Raw genomic sequence first — 17,591 nt, 5'->3', positions numbered from 1 at the left:
GTAGTTGTTCCCTCTCCTCTTCAGATACCGGTATGGTACTGGCCGGTAACTCATACGAGAGCCAACTTGAATCCATCATGTCCGGCACGTCAGAGGGTTTCTCAAGAAGCCTACATATGACGCCATGTGAATCGGGCTCTTGAATGGTGGGAAGGACCTCTTCAATGATGACAGTGGCCTCTTGAACGGTGGGAGGGGACTCTCGAGGAATGATAGGGGGGCCTCTTCAACGATAGGAGTGGACTCTTGAGGGATGACAGGCGAGTCGGGCTTCTTCTTGCGGTGTCTTCGCACTATTGGGGTGTACGGAGACTTAATAGCACTGCACGCTGTCTGATGCGTGAACTCCGTCGTGCAAGCATAACCCGACGTAAAGCATCCCTCTATCGGGCCGCTAAATAATTAAATACAAAAATCAGTAAATAAACAGACATGATTTTAAACAGTGAAAACAAAGACAATATGTTTCAAACTTGCATTGTATTCACCCAAGTCATTATTCTATCATAGTTCACAAAATGCATCAGATAACAAAAAAATATGTTTCAAACTAATACCCTGAAGTTAGTATTTGTCTTGTTTTTGTCTTGGTTGAAGTAATGCAATCCATTCAAGTTTCAATTTGCAGAAGAAAAATAGTTTACTTTCGCAACACGAAACTTAAAATCGCAACGCGAAACCAAAATCGCAACGCGAAATGAAAATCGCAACGACAGAATCGCAATGCGAAATGAAAATCGCAACGAAAGAATCGCAATGCGATTTTGGTTTCGCGTTGCGATCTTGTCGTTGCGATTTTGGTTTCGCGTTGCGATTCTGTCGTTGCGATTTTATTTCGCGTTGCGATTTTGGTTTCGCGTTGCGATTTTAAGTCTCGTGTTGCGAAAGTAAACTATTTCTTCTTCTGCAAATTGAAACTTGAATGGATTGCATTACTTCAACCAAAAGACAAAACAAAGACAAATACTATTTCACAGTGTTAAAGAATACACAGTTTAGCAGAATTGGCAGCAACCGAACAAATTTACTTTCAACCAAAAGACAAAAACAAAGACAAATACTATTCACAGTGTTAAAGAATACAGTTTAGCAGAATTGGCAGCAACCGAACAAATTTACTTTCAACCAAAAGACAAAACAAAGACAAATACTTTCACAGTGTTAAAGAATACACAGTTTAGCAGAATTGGCAGCAACCGAACAAATTTACTTTCAACCAAAAGACAAACAAAGACAAATACTTTCACAGTGTTAAAGAATACACAGTTTAGCAGAATTGGCAGCAACCGAACAAATTTACTTTCAACCAAAAGACAAAACAAAGACAATACTATTTCACAGTGTTAAAGAATACACAGTTTAGCAGAATTGGCAGCAACCGAATAATTTACTAAGCAATCTAAGTGAAATGGCTAATCTAAGTGAAATTACGAGTAAATTTATCATTAAGTTAAATATGGAAAATCTTAAACTTACCTCGTTACGTAGAGTATGAACCTCATTCTGCAACGATACTATCTCACGTAGAGCGGCAACCTCACCACGTAAAGTTGACACCTCCACACGCCATGCACCATCGTTATCGCGTAGAGTACCGATCTCCTCACGCAAGGCATTGACCTCATCACGTAACTCCCTTGACTCATCCCGTTGAGGTGGAGGTGGAGAACAGGGAGATAGGAGTCGTGGCATCTTTGTCGGTCGCCTATCATGAGGTGATGGTGGAGAAGAGGCTCGATGATGTGACGGGATAGGTGATGGCTCTCGTTAGAGGTGTATAGTCGGGTCGATCGGGTGATGGCTCTAGGTGAGGTGATGGCTCTCGAATTGGAGGAAGTGGATGCTGCTCATCATCCGTGCCATCAAAAAAACTCTGACTAGCTTGCCACCAATCAGTGGCAAGCTCTTCCTCTGTGGGTGTCAGTCTTTGTAATGGAATGTTGGCCTCCTAAAATAAAAACTCAAACAAAGTTAAACGTCTACTATTAATAACTTGTTTATATATATATGAAAGTATTGTGTTAACTTACATTTTATTGTCGCATATGGTATTAAGTCTTCCCAATCCAACAGAGTTTTCCTTCCAGGAAATAGCCCTGGGAATATCATTTGACGTTTTTATTGCATATGTACGCATGCTGGGAAAGCCTCGAATATCCAAATCTACAAACAATATAATAAAAAAATTAGTAATTGTTAAATAATTAATTATAATTTTAGAAACATTATATAGAAATTCTTACCTTAAAGGCCCAAACAAAGCCTGACAAAGTGTATTTGGACCCATCGCCCCGCAAACTTTTGCGGTCATCAAAGGCAGACGACAACTTAGTCCAGGTAGCTTTCCATATATACGAACCCCACGGAAACAGATTCCATGCATTCAGGTCCTCTACCAATATTATTAGCTCCCGATGAATAGGTTGTCTGGCCTCTCTGCCTAAAAAGCCGGCATACACAAGTAGTAGAAGGCATACTCGGACAACATCGACGTCATCCATCCGAGTGAAACCAGCTTTCTTATTAAACAATTTCTTCAGGTCGTCGACATGTAGGTTCGGCTTCTCCATTGACTCATCCGGAAAAACCCGGGATAACCATGATGGGCGGGCGATATGACGAGTGTACCGGCCTACATCATCGTGTCCGAATCGTAGACCAGTGATTAAGCAGAACTCCTTCCGCCCAAAACAAGTATACGCTGGTGGAAAATGAAACCATATCTCTTCCTCACCACGTTGCTGTACTCTCAGCCATGGCCCGAAGCAGTTTCCTCAAACAATTGTCTTTGAGTAGGTGAAAGCTTCGAAGCAATTGTAGTGGCCAGGCTGACTTTATTTCTCAAGGTCAATTGAGCGAAAAAAATTTCTACAAAAACAATAAACATACCAAGTTAGATATACCAAAACTACACTGTGAAAGATACAAAAACAATAAACATAAAAAGTAGTAGTTTATTCTTGAAACTAAAATTTGCAACACTGTTTTGTCTTTTGGTTGAAATGAAAATCGCAACGAGAGAATCGCAACGCGAAATGACAATCGCAACGCGAAATGAAAATCGCAACGAGAGAATCGCAACGCGAAATGAAAATCGCAATGCGATTTTGGTTCGCGTTGCGATTCTCTCGTTGCGATTTTCATTTCGCGTTGCGATTCTCTCGTTGCGATTTTCATTTCTCTCGTTGCGACAGTCATTCTCTCGTTGCGATTTTCATTTATCTCGTTGCGACTCTTCTGCAAATTGAAACTTGAATGGATTGCATTACTTCAACCAAAAGACAGAACAAAGACAAAGACAAATACTAAACTTGAAAATCGTAACGAGAGAATAGCAACGCGAAATGAAAATCGCAACGACAGAATCGTAACGCGAAATGAAATCTAAGTGAAATGGTAATCTATTATTGAAATGACCAGTAAACTATCATCAGTTTCAATATGAAAAACCTACAATAATGCAAACATTTCAAAATAAAAATAATTAAAAAACTAACCCTCGGAGGTTGATTTTCCATTTCTGAATATTGTGAGGGATTTCTGACCGTGAATGGTTGTGAGGGATTTCGCCGGAGATGGGGACGGAAATCTTCGGAGATGGGGACGGATTTCTTCGCCGTAGAGAGTGAGAGATGGAGATGGGACTGAGTTGTGATTTAGGTTTAGGTTATGAGTTGCGATTACGGATTTGTCTTATATTCGTTTTTGTAATTGAAAATAAAATACGCGTAGCGATTATAATGGCGCTTTAAATATCGCGTTGCGATTTACGGATACGCGTTGCGATTTATGTATATCGTTGCGATTTACGGATACGCGTTGCGATATACGGATACGCATTGCGATTTACCCATACGCGTTGCGATTACGGATACCGTTGCGATTTAGGATACAGTTGCGTTTATGGTTCGCGTTGCGATTTCATATTCGCGTTGCGATTTTGGAAAATCGCAATGCGATTTGTACTATCGCATTGCGATTTTCAAGAATCGCGTTGCGATTTGGAAACTGATTGCGATTCTGGGGATCGCGTTGCGATTTTATTTCGCGTTGCGATTTTGTTGGTCATTTTGGCAAATCCAAAAAAAGTTGGTTAAAATCGTATATTATAACTTTTTTTTGGTCACTGAGGCGATTTTCTCTAAAAAAATATTACTTGAATTACAAATGTGATGATCCAATGTACAGTATACGACGAGAAAACAGTAATTAAACAATATCAAGTTAAACCTGAAATTCTCAAACACAAATTTGATCTCCAAATTATAAACACTTTCATCACTAAAAGATTAAACACAGAAAACCCTTTTTTCAGCACTTGAATTTCGAATGCTTTACAAGCCATCAATAACTGAGTCAATGTTGGTTGAGTTCTTGCAGATATCATGAAGCAGCAAACTTCTCTATCAGTAATTGACTTGAGTCCCCTGCACAAGAATATTCCAGAAAGTTTTTACATTTTACGCAAAGTAGAAATACTGTATCTAAATCAAATGAATGTCTCTCTTACATTTTTTCAGTCAAAACCTGTTTAGACGGAGCTCCTGGCTTGTCGATTTTGTTGCCTAGCGCCAGAAGAGGATGTCACTTGTCATAACATTTTCACGGGGATCCGTTAGACTTAAAAATTAGTTTCAGGGAAGACGATGAAATTCAATTTTGAAAACAATTTGATTTTTGAGTTACCACCAACCATTAAATTAGGTAGATTGGAAACCTTAAACGTCAAAAACTGGTATGCGTTTTACCAAAGATTCGTTTTTAAGAGTTCGGGAGTCGGTTACGTGTGGAGAAGGGTTAACACCCCACAACGCCCAAATTTTGGTACCTAAACGATTATATGTTGTTTAAATATTGGAAATTACAAAGTTGAAAACATATTTAAATTACGATCCTTCTATTTATTCGAATTTATTCAAAAAGTGTCAATTTTCGGATAATTAATGCCCTTTTGTGTGAACAATCTTCAAGAAAGCACTTCCTTTGCAGTTAGAAGACCTTCCCATAAATTCCCCTCAAAAAAACGATATTTCAAAAATTTCGTAAAGAAAATAAATAAAATAAAATAAAAGTGAAAAGCGGTGAAAATACTCAAATAAATAAACGTGTAACAAATAAAATTATCGAATATAAACAACATCATGCGAAAAATCCTCAAAAAGACACATTCCCTTGTAGTCAGGAGATGTCTGCATAGATTTCTCTCACAATAAAATTTTCCATTTACTATTTTATGAAACAATGATGAGTTATAACAAAGGGCGTTAATAATTATCGAACTATGCAAATAATAAAACAAAAGAGAAATAAAAAATTTCATACAAAGAATGGTAATAACAATTACATAATTTATATACATACATACAAGAAATTATAACGCTAGATAAAACACAAAGTTACAAAATTTGGACTAAAATAGATATGTATACAAATATGATATATTTAAGATACAAATTAACCATACTTGATAACATAAGGGACTAAAATTAAAAAAAATTACAAACCCCAAAACAAAATACCAAATAAGTATTTAAGGGACTAAATATAATTAACATAAATTTAAAAGGCTAAACAATAAATACAAAAAGTTAAAGGACCAAAATAGCAAATATAGAAACTTAAAGGACTAAAATAGATAAAATAGAAAGTTAAAGGATTAAAATAACAAAAATAGATACTCAAAGGGCTAAAACAGTAAAAACAGAAATTTAAAATGACTAAACAGTAATTACAACACCAACCAGAATCTCAATAAAAATAACAAACAACAAGGACTGAAAACGAAAATAACCCAAAAGTAACTAAAGACTAAAATAAATTAAACAAAAGATTTGAAGGGCCAATATATAATAATACCAAAATGCATTAATAATATATAATGACTAAAACGAAAGAATAACAAATTCCATGACCAAATTCGAACATTAAAGAGAATAACATAACACATGATCAATGACTTAATGGAAGTATTAAAAGATACATGCCTGAAATAGAATAATTTTTCATTTAATGACCAAATCAAAAGATTACAAAGCAGTATGGACATATATTGTAATTACCCTACACGCTGAAAACACGTAGAAGGTCCTTCCCTAAAATGATGTCGTTTTGCTATTGGTATTTAAGCCCAAAGATCGGTCTTTCTTTGCTCATTTGCTTCATTTCTCATCTTTTCATGAGAGAGAGAGAGAGAGAATGGGAGGGAGAGAGCTCCAGAGAGCTCTCAGGAACCGACGAGGAACCATCGCACCGACCGCCACTGATCGGCGTCGGCCGTCGTCCGTCGATGTCGGAGAAAAGAGATGAAGACGTCAATAGAAGCATTTTTTCTCCATGGATGAGGGTCCGAGCCTAGTTTGGCCTAAAATGGCTCAAACGCCATAGATCTACGAAGAAACCCTTCGGTTTCTTCAGTTCCGGCGACCCGTGGCTTTCATCAGAGTTCGACCGTGGCTTTGATTGACATAGTAAGATTGCTTTGGGATAATGTTGTTTTTTTATTTTTCTTCTCTGATTTCCCTGCCAATTTACTGTTGATTGATATGTTGTCACTGTTCGGTCAAATTTATCGACGGCAGCGTCAGAATCAGTTGGCAAGGGAGAGCCTTGGCTTGAGCGGCGATGGTTGAGCTAGGCTTAGGGTTTTATACCCTAAATAACCATTGATCTAGATCGTTGGATGGGTCTAAATCAGACGGTCCTGATGGTGCGGCGCTGGGGCAGAGAAGATGAAACCCTAGCGGGTCTAGGTCGGTTGAGTCGAGTCTTCTTTGGGTCGGTTCAGGTCCACGGGTATGGTCTGGATTTTTGGGTTGCCTGAGTTGTCTATTTTGGGCCTCGGGTAGGTTGTTTGGGCTTGTAACCTAGGCTCATGGTGGGCTATTGTAATTTTAGGCTTCTAGGCATGCACAAAATGTAATTAATATAATAATAATAATAATAATAATAATAATAATAATAATAATATTTTTTAGACCCGGATAAAAATAAGTGTCTATAACTACCCCTCTTTGCACATTCTTGTGTTAAAAAGAATAGGAAAAAAAAATGAAAAAAACAATAAGTTTTTGTCTGGTTCTTTTTTTGTTTTGAAATTTGATAGTGATTGTGGTTGGGGGACGATACGGCTCATATGTGATGAAGAGGTCTAGTCGTCTAAGGGTGACACAACTGCTACATGATGAGGAGATATGGTCGGTGGATGACACAGTTCCTACGCAATGAGGACGATATGCTATCTTTAGTGATGATAACATGGTTCCTACGTGATGAGGACGACTCGTTATCAGGGGTGACACGACTCCTACGTGATGAGGAGGTCTGGTCGGGGGATGACACGGTTCCTACGTGATGAGGACGATATGCCATCTTTAGGGATAATGGTTTCAAGGGAAACCGACTCAAAGATGATGTTTTAAAAGAAATTGTCTCAAGGGAGACATAATTCGTTTTAAAGGAAATGATCTTAAAGATGTTTGTTTCAAGAGAAACAAACTTAAAGACTTTTGTTTCAAGAAAAACATACTCAAAGATTTTCCTTCAAAAGAAAATGTCTCAAGAGAGATAAAACTTTGTTTCCAGAAAAGCAAACTCAAAGATTTTTTTCAAAAGAAACTGTCTCAAGATATACAACTTGTTTAAAAAAATAGACTCCAAGACTTTTGTTTCAAGAGAAACGACTCAAAGATGATTTATGTGTCAAGTGAAACAATTTCCAAATTTGGGGTTTTGAGGAAAACTGTCTCAAGTGACACGAAATTTGTTTTGAGAGAAATCTGTCTTAAGCGAGACAACATTTTGTTTTAAGAGAAACAACATCAAAGGATACTGATAGTCTGCTTGTTCCTGCTGGTGGAGGAAATGCCTTCAGAAGATCTGATAGTTAACATCAGGATGTTTAATCCCTAAAGATGCCCTAATATTTGATGTTGAATTTCCAAATATGCCCCATCATTCATCGTTTCTTGCTTCAGCACTGATTCTAAACATGAGCTTCGTGTCTGAGAGCCACATGTCAACTACCAAGATCCACTCCAGAGAGATTGTCTTGTTTGATGTTTTTTTTCTTCTTGTATTTTCAAAAAGTCTAAAATAGCAATTAAAAGAGTTTTGAAAAATGTTTAATCAAAGATTTGAAAATATTACCTCTTTCTAGGTTTCACAATTGACAAATCATAAAACAAGAGCTCATTGGATATCAAAGAATTAATTACTCTATTAATCTTTCAATAAATTATAACTATTTGAAAAATGTTAAGATTATTGCTATATTTGAGGTATGGTTAAGTAAGGAAAGGATAAAAATGTCTCGGGTTGTTATTTTTTGTCAAAGGTAATGTTCTCATTTATTTGATATTCACTGATCTAATGGAATAGCTTCTGTACTCATCTATTGAAAGTGTTCTCCGACTCCCAGCTCTCATGATCTCATTCGGGTTGTGCGATACCTTATAAAGGGATTTGTGCGATCGCTTCCTATGCAACAGCTGTACAATCTTTATAATCGAGCATCTTTTTCAGGTTTTCAACTCGAATCCTCCTTTGGTTTCAGGACGTTATTCAGAATTTACGTCTTGAACCCCCCTTTGTTATTTTTATGATGCATTAAGATTTTAGAAACCTTTCAGTAAATAAAAGATTAATCCTGATGGGCTGGATGAAATATGAAGATAGTCTTATGTTTAGAAATCCATGTATGATTAGAAAGGACTTTTAAGGCACATAATGTAGGCCATTGTTCATGGTTATAAAAGAAAGGATAAAGGCCCAAATAAGTGTTTAAGGGTAATTGAATCAAGGATCAATTCATTCTGATGCCTTCAATCTTGTCTTGCTCAATATGGATATGCTCGTAGGTGTTTTTTATGTTCGATGATCTTTGAGTGAAGTGATTCTGGAATGATTGTGCTTGATCAATCTCATGGTTTGAAGTTTGATGCGTCATTTGACTCGAATGAATCTTTGCATGTTCTTCTCATCTTTTTTTCCATTTCTTTTGTTCGTTTTTCTTTTATTTTTTTGTTTCTTTTCTCTTTTTTCTTTTCTCTTTGTTTCTTTTTCTTTGATTTGATTGAATCTTCGCACTTAGCATTTGGTTTACCTTTCAGTATCTCATCTGGATTGATGGTCTTCACTCATGCAAGCAGATTTTCTCCACCTTGCCCCCTAGTGTGGAGGGTGATCAATGGTTAGGGTTGAATCAGGAGAAAACATAATTTAGGCTTAAAGGGGACACAAGGGATAAATTTTCTTCTTTTGTGAGGAAATAAAGAAAGAATGTCGTTCATCATTTCATACACAAAAGACTTTGCAGAAGAGGTATCCCAGGGGGATAGATTTTCAGGGTTAATTTTTATTCACTTGAAAACAATGTAATTAATGCATGATAGAATTATTTCAAACTAATTCTCTTTTCTTTTTTTTTTGCTTCTTGCTCTTAGTATGCCTCAATTGTACAAGATCAACTTTAGAAAATTTCTTTGAGATGCCCCATATGGTTTTCTTGTAGGAAGTTTTACGGTTAGGTGAACATCTTGTACTCAATGTCTACAAGTTTTATTAGTAGAAAAATGTCGGGATTGCGTCTAAGAAGACGATGATGTGACTTTATTGGCTCAAAGAAAAGTAAGTGTATGACTTTTGTGTCTCAAAAAGATAAAAGTAATGTTTCAAAGTCTCAAGGAAAGGTAATGTCAAAATTTGGTTTTTTGGTAATGACCGTGAATTATTTCGGGTAAAGAATTGAGAGATTTTATTTTTGGTTATAAGAAAGGTCTAATCTTGCCATAAGTAAAAAAATCCACAATTCTTGAAGAATTAAGAGAATCTGAAATTCATTTGATATTCAAAGAACTAAAGATTAAAACTCGTTCAATTGTTCAACCTTAGAAGGTAGCATAATTTCAATCATTAAACGGTTAAGCAAATATGAAAGATAGAACAAAAATGAGTTCAAACAAAACAATGATCTCAAAGTAAATGGTAGGTATAATGCCCGCATCCTTATTCGATTGTCCATGCCCCTTAATCCATCAGGTTATGGATCTTGCGCTTCAATGCCTTACAGTTCTCAGCGGAATGTCTAGAGCTTCCTATATGTTAACTGAAAACGGATTCAACATCATAAACCTTAAGGTATGTGGACTCTTTTCTCAGATAGTCTTGGAAGGCTCAGTCATACAAACAGCAAAGTAGCTTCCATCATACTGATTTCAACTTCTTCTTTTACTTGTTCGAATCTTGCTTCTATTCTCCATGTCGTGTCACGTGATCAGGATCACTTCTATCGAATCCTCCATGAATTAATTCCATGTTTTTATGAATGATACATGTGAAAATGCTTAAGTGAATGTCATGCAGAATGCAAATACAAAAGGCATCGATTTCCAAAAGTAACCATTCTTAGAAAGAGTTTCATTCCTGCAAAAGAGTTGTCATCTTTATAAGAGAGATCAATCTATGAATGTGGTTTGACCCTTTTATTTAGCTCCATGATCTCAGTCATGATCCCAACAACTTTCTTTTCTTTCTAGAAATGACTCCAAATCGAGATGGTGAGTAGTTGAGAACATCCTCTGAATCGACTTCCCTCCAATCTACGGCAGTTATTTAAGGATCAAAAAGTCTCTGCCAAGACAGCCAGTGCAGGATTTCAATGTCAGACCAAAGCTTTAAGCAAAGTTTTTCCTTGGTAACTACTCTCCAACTTATCAAATCTCTATCAGCTCTTGTAGATCATTCTGCTTGAAATTGACATCTGTGGTCATCTGTGATACGTAATCCCCAGAAAAACTATCTCTTTTTGCCCTTTGCGTTTCTTCAAGCCAAGCTCGGACAGTCGGATCGAGTTCTTCCTTGTTATGAAAACTCTTTTCCATTTAATGATCGTTCTTCTACCCTGATGATTACTTGGTTAATCAACACATTTCTTTTATTTATGATGATCATGCAGAATGCGAATATGCAAATGCAGATGCAAAAGTGATGATACTCTGAAATGCTATGTAAAGAAAGATGAAAAATGACACAAATAAAAGAAAAGAAATAAGTTAGTAACACAAACAAAAGAGAAAAATGAATTAATATCGACAAGATAATCAATGGAGTTAAAAGATGTTATCTACAGATAAATATAACACCTACCCAATCATGAAATCTACCCGGGCATGCCTTTATTAGATAGTGATCCTACCCAAAATAATTGTTTTCAATGAAATGATCCTAATCGCATGGTATCTAGTTCGCATGCTTTTGATCAACAAAATTTAAAGCAAAATGAAAGGTTCATAAACACTCCTCCTTTGTGTATACTTAATTTGGGTACCTACTAACGGACAGAGGTTTGGCATGAATTTTATCGGGGTGGGTTACTAGGGCTCATTATATGCTGTGTTGGGTTATAAGAAAAAAATACTCGAATTTTCCATGTTGTGCCTTCTTAGGTTGTCAAACCCTCAACCCTAGCCCATTACAGGCTTGTGCAGATCGACTTCAATTCGAGAGGATACATTCCCTTATGTCCATGTGAAGAAATCATTTATCTCATGTAGATAAAAGGTATATGAACCCCAAATGTTACTAGTTAAACCCCATACAGAGAAACAAATTATCTCACGTAGGCTAAGCTTTCACTTCAACTTAAAAAGGAACAAAGCTCGTAAGTGAGCTTATGGTATGTATATGAACATTTTGTGTGAGGAGAAACTCACAAACCTTTAAAACATGACAAAAACAATACTCTCACAATTTCTAAAAATCTGTTCGAATATGAAAACCACTTAAATCAAAAATCAATTAGTTAAAAATAAAATAATGCATAATATGTTGAAACTCAAAATAAATAAAAGGATCGTAAATTAAATACAATTTAAGTTTGTAATTCCCAAATACAAAATAACATATAATCGTTCATGGCCTGACTTTCGAAGTCCCCAGCAGAGTCGTCAAGCTGTCATAATGTTTCCATGGGGGATCCGTTAGACTTAAAATATTAGTTTCGGGGAAGGCGATGAAATTCAGTTTTGAAAACAATTTGATTTTTGAGTCCCCACCAACCATTAAGTTAGGTAGGTTGGAAACCTTAAACGTCAAAAAATGGTATGCATTTTTACCAAATATTCGTTTTTAAGAGTTCGAGAGTCGGTTACGTGTGGGGAAGGGTTAACATCCCCACAACGCCCAAATTTTGGTACCTAAACGATTATATGTTGTTTAAATATTGAGAATTTCAAAGTTGAAAACATATTTAAATTACGATCCTTCTATTTATTCGAATTTATTCAGAAAAGTGTCAAATTTCAGATAATTAATGACCTTTTGTGTGAACAATCTTCGAGAAAGCACTTCCTTTGCAGTTAGGAGACTTTCCCATAGATTCCCCTCACAAAAATGTTATTTCGCAAATTTTGCAAAGATAAAATAAAATAAAACAAAATAAAAGTGAAAAGCAGTGAAAAATACTCGAAATAAATAAACATGGAAAAAATAAAATTATCAATTATAAAATAATATTTATGCAAAAAATCCTCAAAAAGACACATTCCGTTGTAGTCGAGAGATGTCTGCGTAGATTTCCCTCACAATAAAATTTTCCATTTACATATTTTATGAAACAATGATGATTTATAACAAAGGGCATTAATAATTATCGAACTATGCAAGTAATAAAACAAAAGAGAAATAAAAATTTTCGTACAAAGAATGCTAATAACAATTACATAATTTATATACATACATACATGTAATTATAACGATAGATAAAACAACGTTACAAAATTTGGACTAAAATAGATATGTATACAAATATGATATATTTAAGATATAAATTAACCATACTTGATATCATAAAGGGCTAAAATAAAAAACAACAAACATTACAAACCCAAAATAAAATACCAAAATAAGTATTTAAGGGACTAAAATATAATTAACAGAAATTTAAAAGGCTAAACAATAAATACATAAAGTTAAAGGACCAAAATAGCATATATAGAAACTTAAAGGACTAAAATAGCTAAAACAGAAAGTTAAAGGATTAAAATAATAAAAACTAATACTCAAAGGACTAAAACAACAAAAAAAGAAATTTAAAATGACTAAAACAGTAATTACAATACTAACCAGAATCTCAATAAAAAATAACAAACAACATGGACTGAAAATGAGAATAACCCAAAAGTAACTAAGGACTAAAATAAATTAAACAAAAAATCTGAAAGGGTCAATAATTAATAATACCAAAATGCATTAATAATATATAATGACTAAAACGAAAGAATAACAAATTTCATGACCAGATTAAGACATTAAAGAGGATAACATAACACAGGATCAGTGACTTAAATAAAAGTATTAAAAGATACATGCCTGAAACAAAATAATATTTTTCATTTAATGACCAAATCAAAAGATAACAAAATAGTAGGGACCTATATTGGAATTACCCCACACGCTGACAACACGCAGAAGATCCTCCCCTAAAATGATGTCGTTTTGCTCTTGGTATTTAAGCCCAAAGACCGGGCTTTCTTTGCTTATTTGCTTCATTTCTCATCTTTTCATGAGAGAGAGAGAATGGGAGATAGAGCTTCAGAGAGCTCTCAGGAACCGATGAGGAACCACCGCACCAGCCGTCATTGATCGGCGCTGGCCGTCGGAGAAAAGAGAGGAAAACGTTAATCGAAGTGTCTTCTCACCATGGATTCGGGTCCGACCTAGTTTGGCCTAAAAATGGCTCAAACGCCATAGATCTAGGAATAAACTCTTCGGTTTCTTTGGCTCTGACGACTTGTGGCTTTCATTGGAGTTCGACCGAGGTAAGCCCCTTCTGACTCTCTCTTTTCTTTCCTTTCTTTCTTTGATTGCATGTCTTCTTATCCTTGCTGCCGAGGAGATAGGATAATGATATCCTATCTCCATTTATTAACATAACAAGATTGCCTTGAGATAGTACTGTTTTTTATTTATTTTTCTTCTCTGATTTCCTTGCCAATTTACTGTTGATTGATATGTTGTCATTGTTCGGTCAGATTTATCGATGGCGGTGTCAGAATCGGTTGGCGAGGGAGAGCCTCGGCTTGAGCGGCGGTGGCTGAGCTAGGCTTAGGGTTTCATACCCTAAATGACCGTTGATCTGGACCGTTGGATGGGTCCAAATCAGAAGGTCCTGATGGTGCGATGCTGGGGTAGAGAAGATGAAACTCTAGCAGGTCTGGGTCGGTTGGTGGGCTGGTTGGGTCGGGTCGGCTTGGGTTCACAGGTATGGTCTGGATTGTTGGGTTGCCTGAGAGTTATGGATTGTCTGTTTTGGGCCTCGAGTAGGTTGTTTGGGCTTGTAACCTGGGCTACTAGTGGGCAATTGTAATTTTGGGCTTCAAGGCCTGCACAAAAAATGTAATTAATTAAATTACCATAATAATAATAATAATAAGAGAAAATAACATCAGTGACCGAAAATGCCTTATAATATACGATTTTAACCAATTTTTTTTGGATTTGCCAAAATGACCAACAAATTCGCAACGCAAACTCCAATTTCGCAACCCAGTTTCCAATTTCGCAACACGAATATGTAAATCGCATTGCGTTTTCCAAATTCGCAAAATCTGTAAATCGCAACACAGAAGTCAAATTCGCAACGCGATAGTCAAATTCGCAACACAAAAGTCAAATTTGCAACGCGAAAGTCAAATTCGCAACGTGAATAGTAAAATCGCAACGAATCTATATATAAATTATCTCTTATCATCCATCTATAATAATTTGTTAGAAAAGTACATAAATAATTTTTATAAAAAGTATTTGTACACGTGAAAAAATTTATATGTAAATGAACAACAACTCTATTTCATTTGTCAATCTTCATTACAAATTATTCTAAATTCAATTAATTAAAGTTTGAAATTTGAAAGAATCCTTAACTCAGACTAATGAAATACATTTAAAAAATTAAATTTTGAATTATATTAAGAAAAACCTGATTCCTATAAATCGCAACACAGAAGTCAAATTCACAACGCGATAGTCAAATTCGCAATACGATAGTCAAATTCGCAACACAAGAGTCAAATTCGCAACGCGAAAGTCAAATTCGCAACGTGAATAGTAAAAATCGCAATGTGAATAGTAAAATTGCAACGTGAATAGTAAAATCGCAACGAATCTATATGTAAATTATTTCTTATCATCCATCTATAATAATTTGTTGGAAAAATACATAAATAACTTTTATAAAAAATATTTGTACACGTAAAAAAATTTATATGTAAATGAACAACAAATCTATTTCATTTGTCAATCTTCATTACAAATTATTTTAAATTCAACTAATTAAAGTTTGAAATTTGAAAGAATCCTTAACTCAGACTAATGAAATACATTTAAAAAATTAAATTTTGAATTATATTAAGAAAAAGCTAATTCCTGTACACATGTGGATAAGTTTTATTTTCTACTTAAAATCCCAGTCTAGAAGCAGAGAGTTACCATTTGAAATTCGCAACGCGATTTTGCGATTTTCTAAATTCGCGTTGCGATTTTCCAATTCGCGTTGCGATTTTCCAATTCGCGTTGCGATTTTCCAATTCGCGTTGCAATTTTACTATTCACGTTACGATTTTACTATTCACGTTACGAAATTGGAAACTGAGTTACGAAATTGGAGTTCGCGTTGCGAATTTATTGATCATTTTGGCAAATCCAAACAAAGTTGGTTAAAATCGTATATTATAAGACATTTTCGGTCACTGAGATTATTTTCTCTAATAATAATATAAATAATATTTTTGTAGACCCGGATAAAAACGAGTGTCTACACCACTAAGTGACGATTTGCTCAACAAATCATGAAGCTCACTTTTTGAGATGCTCGGGTTATCAGGATCAGCAGCATCCACCACATAACTGCAACAGAACCATGTTTATTCTAATACATATACAAACCAATGCATATAACTGCAAGAAAAAACAGATCCCATAACTTGTTAAAGCAAAAAAACAGTACGAAAATGAACAAGTAGCCTCTCACACAATTGCAGAAACTGCACGACAGTATCGTTCCCACATGCTACGAAACCTAGGTTGGCCTCTAAGATCCCATAACTTAATCGTAACATTTCCTTTTGTCACTATCCTCATGTTGAACCCAACCTGAAAAGAAGCCATTACGTTCGCTGAAAGAAAAAGGACTAAAAAAGGCATTGCAGTGAGTTCACAAATTAATACAAATCCACTTATGACTCACCGTAGGTATCATATCTTCACTATATCCACCAGTCTGGGGGAATAAGAAAAACAACCAACTTAAAGTTAATTCACAGAACAAGATAAAAGCATGTGCTAGATCACTGGCAATGGACCCTTTTTAAGCTGCGACAGCATTTTTACTTAACTGCGATAACATTTATACTAATGGGGTTTTTCCAGCATTCTGAAGTCCTATCAAAGATAGCTCCATTCCTGCTTGAAAAACAGGCTGCAAAACAACATATATGAAAAGTGAACATCGATACTACGAAGATCGAATTTCGTACCATTCGTTTAAGATTGCTCCAATGATATGAATGACACCGTCTGAAAAGTATGTGGACTCCAGTTTTGATAAAAAGAAAAGCTTCCCATCGGATAAAAAGCACTCGATAAACAAAGACCATTCCTTAAGCCTTGTAAAATCGAAACAGCATTTTCAACTGAAACTAGAATCCCAAAGATATAGGGACATAAAATCAACTTTGAAGATTATGTAACTAACTATAACATGCAGAAGCCAGTGAAAGACATAATACTGTGAAGTTAGTGCATTCACTTCACAACAATAAGGAATACTACTTCCTCTAAGGCTATGATTGAATTTCATCACAGAAATCATGTAATTTTTAACAAAGGTCTACATATCTGCAAGGTGATATGATCATAAATCTACACCACCTTAAAGCAGAAACAAAACAAAATAAGACCATTCGCTCATTAAAATTGCAATGACTAAGATATTGGAATATTTTGTTCCTGAATTTAAAATCAATATGTAACATTTTTAACCCTTGAAGAAGAAACTTGACAGCAGTATCAAGCAAAAGCTGGAGCCCAATATCAAACACAAAGTCAAAAGTATAGAAAGGAATGAAGTTTTAACTTGAAGACATAAACCCAACTCCATCTAAATCGTAATTCAGAATCCTGGAGAGACAAAAAGAGTGACATTGCAAGAAACCAAAAAGAAAATACCATACCTTCGAAGCCAATTGAGAAAGGCTTCCCACAAACCCATATGGAAATTCAAAGAGAAACACAAGCAAAGATCCCAAGCTTAAAAAAACAAAGAGCTTTTTAGTCAATTATCAAAGAGAGATGAAAGGAGGCCAAAGATCTCAGCCCGTCTTTTCTTTCTCCTCCTCGTAAATAATATATACAAATAGATAAGTAAATGATTAATTTTTTTAAAAAAGAATAATGATACCCTCGTTTACTTTCACATTTTGACTCGTCACTTTAAAATATTGGTAATCATAATTTCTTTTTATCCTTTATCATTCTTCAGTTTTATTAAATTTTTCACAGTTCCCATTTTTTGTTATATATGAGAACATTATCACAGT

At 35.2% G+C, this 17,591-nt stretch overlaps 1 pseudogene; it reads right to left on the bottom strand.

Moving 5' to 3' along the window:
• Positions 1–4,334: 4,334 nt before the first annotated feature.
• LOC120216342 lies at positions 4,335–17,360 on the bottom strand (annotated as a pseudogene).
• Between the last annotated feature and the right edge of the window lie 231 nt (positions 17,361–17,591).

The sequence above is a fragment of the Hibiscus syriacus genome, unplaced genomic scaffold (genome assembly GCF_006381635.1).
Source record: "Hibiscus syriacus cultivar Baekdansim isolate YM2019G1 unplaced genomic scaffold, ASM638163v2 tig00110160_pilon, whole genome shotgun sequence".
Lineage (NCBI taxonomy): Eukaryota > Viridiplantae > Streptophyta > Magnoliopsida > Malvales > Malvaceae > Hibiscus > Hibiscus syriacus.
The sequence above is the reverse complement of the archived record's forward strand: the minus strand, read 5'-3'. Positions and strand labels throughout refer to the sequence as shown.